Here is a 13,606-nt window from a genome sequence, read left to right as displayed (position 1 = left end):
CAGCACATGAATAAAAGATACAACACGACTGCGGCGCATACCAATGCTCAAACACAAAAAATCATCAAGCAGCAACCACGCTGATAAAACATCTAGCACCAACCATGCTGCTAGAAGACCTAGCACCAACCACATTGCTTACACATCTAGAACCCCTAACACCAACCAGGCTTCAAACATTGAGCAGCATCTGAGAGTGGGTGGTGCTACACTCACCGGCCACTACATTAGGAACACCTGTTACAACTGTTCATTTAGGCAAATTTCTGATCAGCCAATCACATGGTGGCAACTCGATGCATTTGTGCATGTAGACATGGCCGAGATGATCTAATAGAATTCAAACCGAGCGTTATAATGCGGAAGAAAGGTTATTTAAATGACTTTTAACATGGCATGGTTGTGGGTGCCGAAGGGCCTGATTTGAGAATGACAGAAATGGCTGATATACTGAGATATTCACGCACAACCATCTCTAGGGTTTACAAAGAATGGTACGGGAAAAAAATGCAGTGAGCAGCGATTCTGTGGGCATTGTTGATTGTTGATTGTGGATTGTTGATGGCAGAGGTCAGAGGAGAATAGCCATACTGGTTTGAGTTGATACAAAGGCAACATTAAGTAAAAAAAAGACACTCATTACAACCGAGGTATGCATAAGAGAATCCCTGATTACACAGCACATCAAATCTTGAGGCAAGATCGGGAAAATGTTGGCTAGTCTGATGAGTCTTGATATCTACTGCAACACTCAGGTAGAATGGTCCGAATTTGGCAACAACATGGGTCAACCCTGCTTTACATCAACATTTCAGGCTGGGGATAAGGACATTTTCTTAGCACAATTTGGGCCAATTAGTACACATTTATCTTTGTTGGAATGCCACAGCCTACCCGAGTTTTGTTGTAGGCAGTTCAGGCAGTTCTGAAGGCAAAAGGGGGTCCAACCCAGCATTAGAGAGAGGTGCTAAAAAATGGAGTGGCCGGTGAGTGTATGTTCCCTTTGGAGGACATTAGTCCATTTATTATTATTTTGGTAGGCTTACGATGAGGTCAATGGGGTGTTGGGATGCTTAAGGTCTGGGGATCGAGTTTGCAGTGGGTTCTTGTTAGGTTTTTAGTGTTTTTCAATAACAACACATTTTATCTACCTTGTTGGGTACAATGGAGTAAATGGTGTAACAGCTAAGTAATATCATGTGCTGTGTTGTACTTACGCCTTAAATTTACTTTTACTTTTGACACCTCTGCAACCACGCTGCTAGAACATAGCACCAAGCAGGCTTCTAGAACATAAAAGAACATTCTAGAACATTGTCAATAAAGGAGACCGACCCTTCGCCGTGGCAGCTCCACGCCTCTGGAATGATTCCCCCTCACCCCCACCCCCCACATCAGACTCGCCCCCACTACCTCTACTTTTAAATTCAGACTAAAAACAAATTTTTATACCTTAGCATTTGCTTCTTAGTTCTTACCTTTTTTCCCTTTAACACCTTGTGTATTTTTTATTTTTTTATTATTTGTATTATATATTATATATATATATATATATATATATATATATATATATATATATATATATATATATATATATATATATATATATATGCTTACTGCCTTTTATGCTGCAAACTGTTTATTATGCTGCTAATTTTACTGTTTTGGTTAACATTTTAGTTAGACAATGTACAGCACTTTGGTCAGTTTTACTGTTTTTAAATGTGCTTTATCAATAAAATGTACTTACTTACTTACTTACTAAAAGATCTAGTTCCAACCACACTGTCAGAACACCTACACAGGCCCCTAGTAAAGGCAGCAGTACAAACAAGCTAGTACTGCCAGCGAAAGTACCACTCAATGACACCGATTGGAATTGTTGTCAAAATGTTATTGGCAAAAAATAACAACCAAAGATTAAGGTTAGAGGGATATCCATCTTGAACATCCAACTCCACATAATAGAAGCGCTTGAAGTGTAAATTACAGACCAATAATAACGAGCTTTCGTGCAACAGTATTGAGGATGTTAATTACGTAGAGGATAGGCTTGCTTGGCTTGGCTTGTAATTGTGAGGCATTTACAGTGTGTCGTATGATTGATGGGAAACGCCACTTTCTCACACAAACACACACACACACACACACACACACACACACACACACACACACACACACACACACACACACACACACACACACACACACACACACACACACACACACACACATAGCGGCTGTCAGGAACGCAGCTCTAAGCAGTAGTGTAACTTTGACAATGATGGGCAAATAAATAGCACAGTTCATGACCACTGAAACGACAGCCATTTCATTTCTAAAGTTGATTGGGGTGTAAAACAATCATTGCAAAAAAAGAGGACTAATTGTATGCACTTCAATTATGAGCAGACAGCATTTGGAGAGGGCATGTCTCATCTGTCAACCCAAAATTGTCTGTTTGTTCTGTAAAAGCTAACTCCACACCAACCCGACGATTGGGTGTTGGGAAAAGTTGATGACGCTCTGTAAGAATCGGCTTGGTGAGTCTCAGTATGTTAGAGGGGAGGCGGGGTTGGAGGGTCTGCTTCGGGACATTTTCAACATGTTCAGTTGGGTTGAGAATTCGGGTTCATGGTTGGGTTCCATTTGTAGAGAAATCGTTACATTGTAGTGAATGTAAAACACGGCCTTCACAAAACTATATGTAGCAGGGCGCACCTGCAGAGGTGATTCCCTGGCACTTGATTGACAGTGGTAGGCGGGCTGAAGGCTATAATGTTGTTCATGAAATGTAAATGACCCCTCCACCAGCTAAATGTCAGCAAAACAGAAGCTGTCACAATCACATGGATTTAATGCTACAAATGTGATAATCACACAGATTTAATGTAACATATGTGATAAAGGTGACTTACCGTGCTGACTTTGTGTTTCATTGTCCTGACAAGAAACTACAGAATTATGAGGCGCTTGCCTCTTAAATAGGCTTTACCCCACTGACATATTTAATGCTGCTGTCAGATAGGCATGTTTCATTTTATCTTCACAAGTAGGCTAGGGGTCTCTCACATAGACTTCCATTTGGTGACTTCAGGTAATTTGATCAGGTAAAATAAGTCAGTTAAGGTTTTGGGGTTCTAGCCCCTCTGGAAATGAGAGCCAATGACTACAAAGTATGGGAATCTGTTGCCACAACAGATCATTACATGTAACAGGGGATTTTATTGGGTTTTGATTGATATGGTGGGCGGGATACTTATTTCAATGAAGGCTGCACCAGAAAGTTGCATGGAATTTAGCATGGCACGCTTAAGTTAGCCAAATTATTATAAGTATTATAACTTACATATACCAGTAGATATACACATAAAAACAAAGTATGTTTTCTGTGTGGATGGTATGCACTATAGCAATGTTTGTTAGTGTGGCATATTATTATCCTTTTTGGAAAAGAGTACGTTTATGGTGTTTCAACTGTTAGCTTAGTTAAGATTTGAATTTGAGCCACCACGTTCAGCTAATTTGAGCCACCATTATAATCAATGGGAGTTAGCTGCTGTTTAGCGGTAGCTAGCTCATGTTTGTGTACTTTTGGAAGAAAAATTAAGGAAGATGACTGGTGAAAAGAAATGAATGCAGATGAAAAGAGAGGAGACAGAAAAAGTGAAAAAATAGGATGAACACTGTCCACAGACATGTGGCTGTACAGAATTGAGATTTAGCATGACAAGGGATGATGAATTATTGACTTTTTCCCTTTTTTATTTAACTGGCTCAAATTACCAGATAAGGTGACTCAAATTAGCTGAAGCGGCTCCTTCCAAAAAAGTTGCCACAGCCAGGGTTTCAAGAGTTTCGACTTGTGGGGCCTAAATAATTATGTTTTATAATGTAATTCCAACACAAAATGATGAAATATAGTAGCTATTAATTATATATACACATTTAAAATGCATAGATGCTATTTTGTTATTTTCCCAGGCGATTTACCAAAAAGTGGCTCAAATTACCTGAAGTCACCCCCTACAAGTTTTAAAAGTTGCTGGATTTCAAAGTGCCACTTTGATATGTTTCAGTACGCAGCGCAGAGATCTTTTTGTTGGCTTTGATCTGAGACCTTGTGGTTTCTGATTCGAGATCTTGCTTGTGATTTATTTAGGCAAAGACAATATTGACAGGGGTGAAAACATGTTAGCCCTCCATTCATTTCAGTGCTGAGAACCTGGAGGATTAGCGTGTTTGACTGAAATAGGAACCGCTAAGGTGGGAGGAGTTTGCGGAACGGTGAATTGGTGCATATCAGATCAGCTGACAGTCTCCAATGAGACCCCGGCTGGTAACACTTTCTATGAAACCCATATCTATAGTGCATTATGAGCGCATTTATAACAAATTATAATGCACATTATAATTACAAACCCCAACTCCGGTGAAGTTGGGATGTTTGATAAACTGTGAATAAAATCCAAAATGCTATCATTTTCAAAACATTACCATTCATTAGATGGAGAATAGTGAAAAGACAACATATTAGGCTAAGTGTTAAAACCGAGAAAAAAATTGTTTTGGGGGACATCATTTCATAATCATAATCATTTCTAATACTCATTTCTAATTTGATAGCTGCAACACGTCTCAAATAAGTTGGGATGGGGATCAGTGGGATGTAATGATAATAATAATAATAATAACTTAGTTTTATATAGCGCCTTTCAAGTAACCCAAGGTCGCTTTACAAAAGGAGAGTGAGCAGGGGAATAGAGAGAGAGGAGAGGAGGGGGGGGGTAGAGGTGGGGTTGGGGCAGGGTGGTTAAGGACCATAGGCCTCAGTGAATAAGTGTGATTTTAGTTGCTTTTTGAACGTAGCCAGTGTGGGGGCTTGACGGACATGGAGAGGTAGACTGTTTCAAAGGGTGGGGGCAGCAACACAGAAGGCTCTGTCACCAAAGGTCCCTAGCCTGGAACGAGGTATGACAAGCGGTTCCTTGCTAGAGGACCTCAGGACCTTGGGTGGGAGGGATGCTGGATGAACATAATAAACATCCAAATAATATAAAACAATAAAGAAGAACATTTCAAAATGGATTGTACTGTGGGACAATAATGAGTGTCCAGCTACAGACCATCACAGAGAGGCTGAGTCACTCAGAATTAAAGATGCAGAGGGAATAAGTTACTCTAGCACACAGCTTTTGAAAATTGACCATATTAAGAATGCTTAATGTGTGCAAATGATAGAGGGGTTTAACATTCTCCTTTGCACCCGAGCTCACTTGAAATAGGCCCAGAAGACATGGGAAACTGTCCTTTACTTACAGAAGTCAGCAGAAGTTGCAGAAGTCAATTCTTTTTTAAAATAATAGAGTCTTGCACATCCTGTGCTACAGTGAAAATGGACCATCCAACTTGTGTTAGTGTTAACTTCAAAAGTCAGCCTCCATGATGGCATGGGGGTGCAGTAGTGCCTTGGTTAAGTTGTTCTCATTCATCTGTAGAGTTAAATACAGTACTGAATGATATGAATGGGTTTCAAACAGCATGAAAAGTCACTCATACATTGTATCTTGAAGGGATATCTTCAATTACTGCTACATGGTGAGGACAAATTGCATTCTCTACTATGTTTTAATAGTTTAACTTCATCATAAGGACCAGCAGGTGATAAAATGGCAGGGTTTTGGTCAAGACCTGTCACACTGTAAGTAGGCCTACTACAGAAAGGAAAACATTCCAAAACATGACAATAATAGTCATAATACGTTGTAAGTAATTATAGTGCACATTATAATGTGTTATAAATGTGCTTATAATGAGTTATAGATATGGGCTTTAAGTAAAGTGTGTAAGGCACAAGCCCTCAATAAGCTACACAGACATTGACCAGACAGCATGTCGGGGGTGGATACGCCTAGCCTGATTATCATCGACTTTCAAATCTCTTCGAGACTTGGTTTGACCAAAAGCATAACAATTAACATTTCCCAACTTCCCAAATTTCCCATTTCCCATTTGACCAACCTCCCTTAGTTTGCTAATGGTTGTTTGCTTCCTGACAAAGTGGGAGGAGTTCCCGTTTTTTCAGGAGCTCAGAATCGTGTTTGTGTTGTTCTTGGCCTGACTAAAGGAAAAGCTGAAGGTGTTGTGTCACTAGGAGGGCACAGCCTGGCTAGGATACGCCATCCAAGGCAACACTTTCTCTGCTGTCTGTCACTTGAAGACATAGCATGTAATGTCAATGAAATCTTGTGACCATATTCAGCAAGGCAAATGGATGTTCAGTCATTTCATTTTGTTTTCAGTAGATTTGTATTGTGTTTTCTTGTGTTTTTGATTTACATAGGATATACAAATATATTAATTTAAGTTTGTTTTGGTGAAAATAAATAAACATCCATGATTGAAGTCTCATTCCATGTGTGTTTACATCACAAGTAGGCCTATTCATTACAAAACCCTATCTACATTGTTTTGCTAGTTTGGTGTGAGGTTGTACTGTAGTAGCTGTGTGTAGAGTGTTAAGTGTATGAAACATTAACTTAAGCAATTAGAAAAAACTGTTAACAGACAGACAGTAGTTGGATATTCACTGTTGTTTATTAGCATTTAGCAATGTCAGTAATATCTAAAGTGGTTAACAGATCATCTAAAAGCCATGTCAATAATATCTTAACAAATAATCTATTAGCAATATCAATAATATATAGCATATCATCTATTAGCAATGTATGTAATATCTTTACACAGCTGCTCCCAAACTTTTTTCCTTACGCACTCCCTTGTACATTTCAATGTGGTTCGCACACCCCCTGAACGTATGTTTTTGTGTGCTGATGGACATTCATATGGCTTCACTCCACAAATCATTGCAGATTATGCAGTCATTTGGGGAATCCCCATTTCCAATAGACCTGACGTTTCTTCCAGCATACAATGCACATTACAATCAAAAATTTCTCAATAATAATGCTGTATAAAAACACACATATCTGCCATTGCTCAATTGCACCACCTCACGCACCCCCTTGTGGCAGGCCACGCACCCCAGTTTGGATAACCCTGTCTTAACAGATCACCTTTAAGCAATGTCAATAATATTTTAATGTTGGTTAACAGATCACCTTTTATCAATGTCAATAATGTCTAACGGGTTAACCTCATAATAAAGCTATTTTTCTAAAAGAAATGTACAGAATGTGTGTGTGCATGTGCGTGTGCATCGCGTGTGTGCGCTAGTTTGTGTGTGTGTGTGTGTGTGTGTGTGTGTGTGTGTGTGTGTGTGTGTGTGTGTGTGTGTGTGTGTGTGTGTGTGTGTGTGTGTGTGTGTGTGTGTGTGTGTAAGTGTGTCCTACCTGCCCACCTCAGAGGTCCATGGCAGAGTATCCAATTAGAATGAACAAAGAGCAGCATTGAACTGCAAGCAATTACATCATGGAGAGAGATGGAGAGAGGGATGAAGAGGGAGGTGGAGGTAGAGATGGATTGAGGGTGGAGACGGAGGGGGGGGGGTGGCTGAGGCCATTTATTTATTAAAAACATCTTCTAGGCTACCACTGTGCATTTCTTTGCAAAAAAACGCACAGTGACAGAAACTACGCCTTCCACTGAAATAAGGGATGAGCGAAAAGGACAGATCTAGTGCTTTATTTATTTAATTATTGCTCTTTTGTGAGCAAGAGACAGAGAATGTCCTCCATGTTGGAGAAATTATGAACGGGGCAGAGACTTGGCATAGACCTTGTATATTTAAGGCAATTTTCCACTGACCGTTTTCTGACTGGTACAGCTTGACACGGCATGGCTCGGCCACCAGTTATTGCTTTTCAATTCGACAAGTAGTACAGCATGGCACTCCTCGAAAAACCAACCCTTCTTTCTTCAGCTGGCTCAGGCCGACATGAGCGGTTACTGTCGCTGCCTACTACCCAGAATGCTGTGCCTCAGCTCGTCCACAACAGTGAATCAAAAAACAATTGTGGCAGCCACCTGATCAACTGCCTTATATTTCTCTTTAGTTTGACTCTATTACTTTCATATTAAAATCGAAGCTGAAAATCAACATTGTAGTATGATGTCCCTTAAGAAAATGGACCATGGTTTTACTATGAGAACTGAACCATGGTTTTTAGTTACTCATAGTTGTCATGGTTTTTTGAGCGCGGTTTGTGACTATGGTTTAACCATTGATTGACTATAGTTCAACCATGGTTTAACTATGATTCAACCACGTTTTGACTATGATTTGCCCATGGTTTAACTACGGATTTAACCTATGGTTGGTTGATAGTACTTAGAATCACCATGAGATGTGGTAGTAAAACCATGGTTACTGCATTACAACCATGGTCGATTTTCGTAAGGGTAGAGTAATCATGATGGTAGAACCATGTTGCTACATAAAAATCACAGTAATACCATAGTAAGCCATAGTACAATTATGGTAGGTTCAGAGTACTTAAAGTAATCATGACATACCATGGTAGAACCATGATAATCATAGTAATACCATAATAAACCACGGTCCATTTTCGTAAGGGGTCACTATTTATAGCCTACCTCGATCGATTAGATAAGCCTATGTAAAGTGACAACATCATCAAAAATGTAAGTCCAATATAAACTTTATTACAGGCTCACATTAGGAGAATCCTCAGACAATCATTGTAAGCTACCTTCAGTTTCAGTAGACTCTCCTTCTTGTATCTGATCCAGAGTGGAGCTGTATACTCCGGTAACAATGTTTGTAACGGAAACACAAACCTGTCCCTGCAGGTGCGGTCGACCAGGTGTGTTGGGGGAGAAAACAGCATTCAAGCAAGACCACCTAGGGACAGACGGACAACTTGGTTGGAGTTGCAAGTCTGCAAGTGTGCACTGTGCAGACAGCTTTAGTTGAGGCAGCGAACTGCAGGTATGGTGGTGTTGGGAAGTCTGGCCCCTCTCCTCTCTCCCCTTCTCATCGCCTCTCCCCCTCCCTCTCCTCTCTTCTCATCTCTTCTCCTCTTCTACACTCCCCTCTTCTTCAATACCAACTCTGACCCCTCTCCTCTCCAGTCGGCAGGGGAGAGCACGCTCTGTCAGAACTGGGCCATTATTAATGATGAGCGTTTCGAATGGGCCCACCAACAGCCTCACATTTCAAGGCATGAAAAGAGAGAGAGAGAGAGAGAGAGAGAGAGAGAGAGAGAGAGAGAGAGAGAGAGAGAGAGAGAGAAAGAGAGAAAGAAAGAAAGAAAGAAAAAAGGGAGACATTCCAGACAGAGAGTGCATGCAGGGGTTCTGGTCTGCAGTTCTGTGATCAGTGTAGTATGAGAAATGCTGGTGGTGTCGTATGGGCTCTAGGGCCCCTGTTGAAAAAGACGAGTTGAGAAACGCACTCTGCTCTGCCTAACTGTGCCTGGCACAACACACACACACACACACACACACACACACACACACACACACACACACACACACACACACACACACACACACACACACACACACACACAGCACAACACAACAACCCACACTGAGAAAAAAACACCGCAACACACCACAGCATAACACAACACAACACACAAACATACACACACACACACACACCAGAGCACAACACACACACACCACAGCATACAGTACAACACACATCATCACACATGGCACCACATAAACGACACAGCCTAACACACCACACATGCACAACACAGCCCGACACAGCTGCGACAGCCATCCCAGCCTACCCTCCCGCCTCAATAGAGTAGAGAGGGGGTCAATACGGAGCCTGGGGAGAGAGACCAGCACATACCAAATCAGATGCAGTAAGGCAGGAGATGAGAGGGGGAGGGGAGCCCTGTAGCCCCCCTTACTAACTATCTGCATAACTTTAGGGATCCTTTCCTTCCTCCTCTGCTCTCCAGGTGGAGGACTGTGTGTATAGAGGTAGCCTAAATTTCCTCGCCACGCATGTCACTGGGCATTGGCTTGATAGCAAAGGGTGAGAGCTGTGCGTAATTTTGGGGGAACGGCAAGACGGGCATTATACCAACGGGGAGATTTTTGGGAAGGGAGCCCATTGTTCAGATCCCTCCCTCTTCTCGGGAAAGTGGGAGGGCCCGGGGAAGGCGTCGCGAAAGGGAGAATTGTTTGAGAGCTCAGTCATCCAAAAACGGCTTTTCAATGTGAGGGAACTTGGGGGGAGCCCGAAAGAAAATGTCGGTGGCACCGCAGTAAATTACTTTAAAGCAAAAACGCTTTAGAGAGGGAAACGGGCAGAGCCGAAAATCGGCCTTTTTGGATATTTTACTTCGCGTGAAAAGTTTGGGGGAAAAACTCCAAGCCGTAGAAATTGCGAGATCAGAAGCCCGCAGGACACATTACACGGGTTAGGTGAGTTCCTTCTTCTCCCCCAAAAAACTCGCAGCGTGTTTTCGGGAGTACTAGTAATGCTATTGTTGCTAACCTGTTGTTCCTAGTTTATAACGTGATTTCTGGTGCACTCAAACTGCATCCATTCGAATGGAACAGCTGAAGTCGTTGTTACTTTCCGTGCGCGATACTGTTACATTTTAGGCTGCAATGTTGCGCGTCTTGTTCTGATCTGAGGGATGGAAGTTGAGCTATGGCTAACTTCTCGGGTGTTCAACAATTGGGTTGTTTTGTTTCGACGTTCAGTTGTTATTGCATTCTAACTAACGGAATTGTAGCCTATTGGTAAAACATACGGGTAGGACTATTTCACCACGAAAAGACAGACACATGATATCAATCTTACCCCAGCTCCAAATAGTTTGTTCTTAACGGGAAATAAGTTGGCGAAGTTGAGGCGAGTTGATGTCTGGTCCATTTGGTTTTTAGTTTTAGCATAGTTATCACGGGCTCGGCTTTATGGTCATTGCGCATGTTTAAACATTTCAACGATTTTTTTGTTTCTACAAATTCAGCTTTTTGTGGGAAACTGTGCTGAAAGGTCCAACCGTGTGCGTTTTGAGACATTTGAACGCATTCCTCGGGGTGCCAAGTGTGGGGTAGCGTTTCTTCCCTGCTGGTTCCAACAGGCCTCAGTACTAGGCTGAATGACATTACCAGGACTGTCTAAAAGCTATTACCTTTGGAATTAGCGCCGGGGACGGGCTAACTTCACTGGCTGGACGGGGCAGATGTTAAAACATTTAACGAAAAAAGTATTTACCTCTCCGAGACTCTACAGCGATTTAAATGTGTAGGCCTAACTCCAAACAAATATGACATAGGCTACTAATAGGCACACATTCACGACGTGCCCGAGATGTGTGTGTACATGAAACGCATTCTTCAGATATGTTTATGATTAAGACTTTGGGGATTTTTTTGTCATCTTGGAGAAATGAGTATTAGGAGTGCAGTTTAGTGCAGAAGACAGGCGGGATGACGTCAAAATGTCAAGAGAGAGGGAGATGTGTGGACAGCCGCGCGACGCGGGGTCAAATGTCCCAGGTGCGGTTTTGTTATTTGGAGTCCACTTAAACGCTCGCCAGTAATAAAGACAGAGCCGTGAATAGCATGCCGACCCTGTCCCAGGACAGGCTGTGTGACATGTCACACTCACACATACAGTTAGTATAGGCCTACACCTTGGGTAACATTATCAGGCAATCACGTCAGCGCTGGATAGAAAAAACAGTCTTTGGAATAAAAAAAACTCGGAGAAGAAAGCAACAGTGGCCAGAAAAAAAGCGAGTTTCCCCAATTGGTAGCAAAGTAGGTTTTGGTGAGTGGCAGTGGCGACTCAGCGCGCGGATCAAAGTTGACTAATTGATTCCAGTCTGGTAATCTCGCGCTGGGGTTCGGTGGCGCGAGGCCTTATTTGGCGAGCGGGTTTTGTTATGAGGGGCTATTAAGGCTGGCTCTCCCGTTCCTTCCCCGCGCTCTCCGTTCCGTCCTCACGCTGCACAGATGGATGCCCTGATAGCATTTGACATGCCCTCCTTCGAGCCCACAGCCCTCCCCGCATTCCAGCGAATACACCCGCAGCTAGTGCCAGGTATTTCATTTCCCCGCGTCACTAGGCATCTATTAGCCCTTTAAGACAAAGCATTATAATTTTGCCCTTACCAGAAAGGCAATGACCAAGTCGTAGTGCATTACTAAAGGCCCTGTGTTATGACATAGTTGTGCAGTACTATGGTAGTTAACTTTTCAATTAAAATTGGCATGCATTAAATAGCAGAGCTGTATGTAGGCCTTGTAGCCTAGAAGTAGAAGTAGAGTTAGAAGTAGGCTTGCAGTGAATATCCATTGGCCACAGTTGAATAGCTAGTGTATGAACATGTAAGGTAGTGCACTAGTGTTGTAATTACGTCAGTATAAGAGTACTTCTCAGCTTTAACCAGTTTAGGCTACTGTCAAAACCTGGCGACGGGTTTGAGAATCCATAGAATTCCATTGTTGTAGAATTCTACTGAACATTATGTGGATTTATACACTATATAAGAGCATGTACTAGCTGACAGTTTTATCCAAAGTGATTTGCAGTCATTTGCAGGGTATTGGTTACAGACCCTGGAGCAGAGAGGGATTAGGTGCCTTGCTCAGGGGCACTTCAGCCATAGATGGGGGAGAGTGGGGTTTGATCCTGCAACCCTCTGATCTCAAGACTACCCCCCTGTGTGAAGAGCCATGCACCTCATTTGTAAAGCCATATACTGTCTGTGGTATAAATGAAGAGCTCTTTTCCAAAACGCTATAATCACCATTTTTGACTTTTTGCATTTTAATATTGGAATTGACTGTTAAGATCCTATCGCCTATGTGTGAATTCTTGTCATTCAAATGTTTGGAGAACATACTTTAAAACTTCTATAAAAATGCATTTTGCAATGCAAATGCCAGATACAAAAATGTCATTTTCCCAACATTCTATAAAATGGATATATCTCGTTTTGGAAAAGAGCTCTTCAAATGCTGTGTAATACTCTGTCTGTGGGTTATGTATGGCATAACAGCTCCAGGTACAAAGCTCCTTTTCCCCCCAGCTTTGCGGTGTGTATCGCAGCCCCATAAAGCATGCTGTTCCATCAGTGGAACGCTGTAGTAGACATTGAAAAGTTAAAGCGATGGTTCGGAGTAGATTCACCCTAATGCCATTTGAACCGTGACATCCATTCAGTAGTCCACCCAAAGTGTTTTGTGGCTTGGGCGAACATTAGCAGAGTTACCGAGTTATTGTATGGTTATTCCGAATAGCTTGGCACAAGCGCTACTGGGCATTCAAAGTATCTCCAAACTTACCCCACAAAGATCACGTCATGACACCAAACTTACGTGTATGTGTGTGTGTATCTTCAGAATGTTACATGGTTTAGTGTCAGTGTGTGTGTGTGTGTTTGCGTGTGTGCGTGCCTGCGTGAACTGAGAACTGCTCTTGGGAGCGTGTTTATAGCGGTTTAGAGGGGGTTGTGTGTATGAGTGTGTTGAGTGTGTCTACGGCATTTGCTGAGTGTTTTAGGTTGAGTGTTCATTTAATTTTGGTTGAAGGGGGAATAGTAAGTTTGTCAGCCCTTGGTCTATCTCCTGTTCTCACAGTTTTGTGTGTGTGTGTGTGTGTGTGTGTGTGTGTGTGTGTGTGTGTGTGTGTGTGTGTGTG

The 13,606-nt window shown here is 42.1% G+C and overlaps 1 protein-coding gene across 2 annotated transcripts in view; it reads left to right on the top strand.

Moving 5' to 3' along the window:
• The first annotated feature begins 10,110 nt into the window (after positions 1 to 10,110).
• The window catches only part of boc (BOC cell adhesion associated, oncogene regulated), a 93,608-nt gene continuing 90,112 nt past the window's right edge, over positions 10,111 to 13,606 (top strand). The window contains exon 1 of one of the 2 annotated variants that reach the window (XM_063207487.1): positions 10,111 to 10,366. The gene's annotated coding sequence lies outside the window, so the exon portion shown is untranslated. Of the gene's footprint in view, positions 10,372 to 13,606 lie in introns of both variants that reach the window. The other variant, XM_063207486.1, reaches the window with a different exon arrangement.

This window comes from Engraulis encrasicolus, chromosome 9 (genome assembly GCF_034702125.1).
Source record: "Engraulis encrasicolus isolate BLACKSEA-1 chromosome 9, IST_EnEncr_1.0, whole genome shotgun sequence".
NCBI lineage: Eukaryota > Metazoa > Chordata > Actinopteri > Clupeiformes > Engraulidae > Engraulis > Engraulis encrasicolus.
This window is presented reverse-complemented; position numbering and strand designations above follow the sequence as displayed.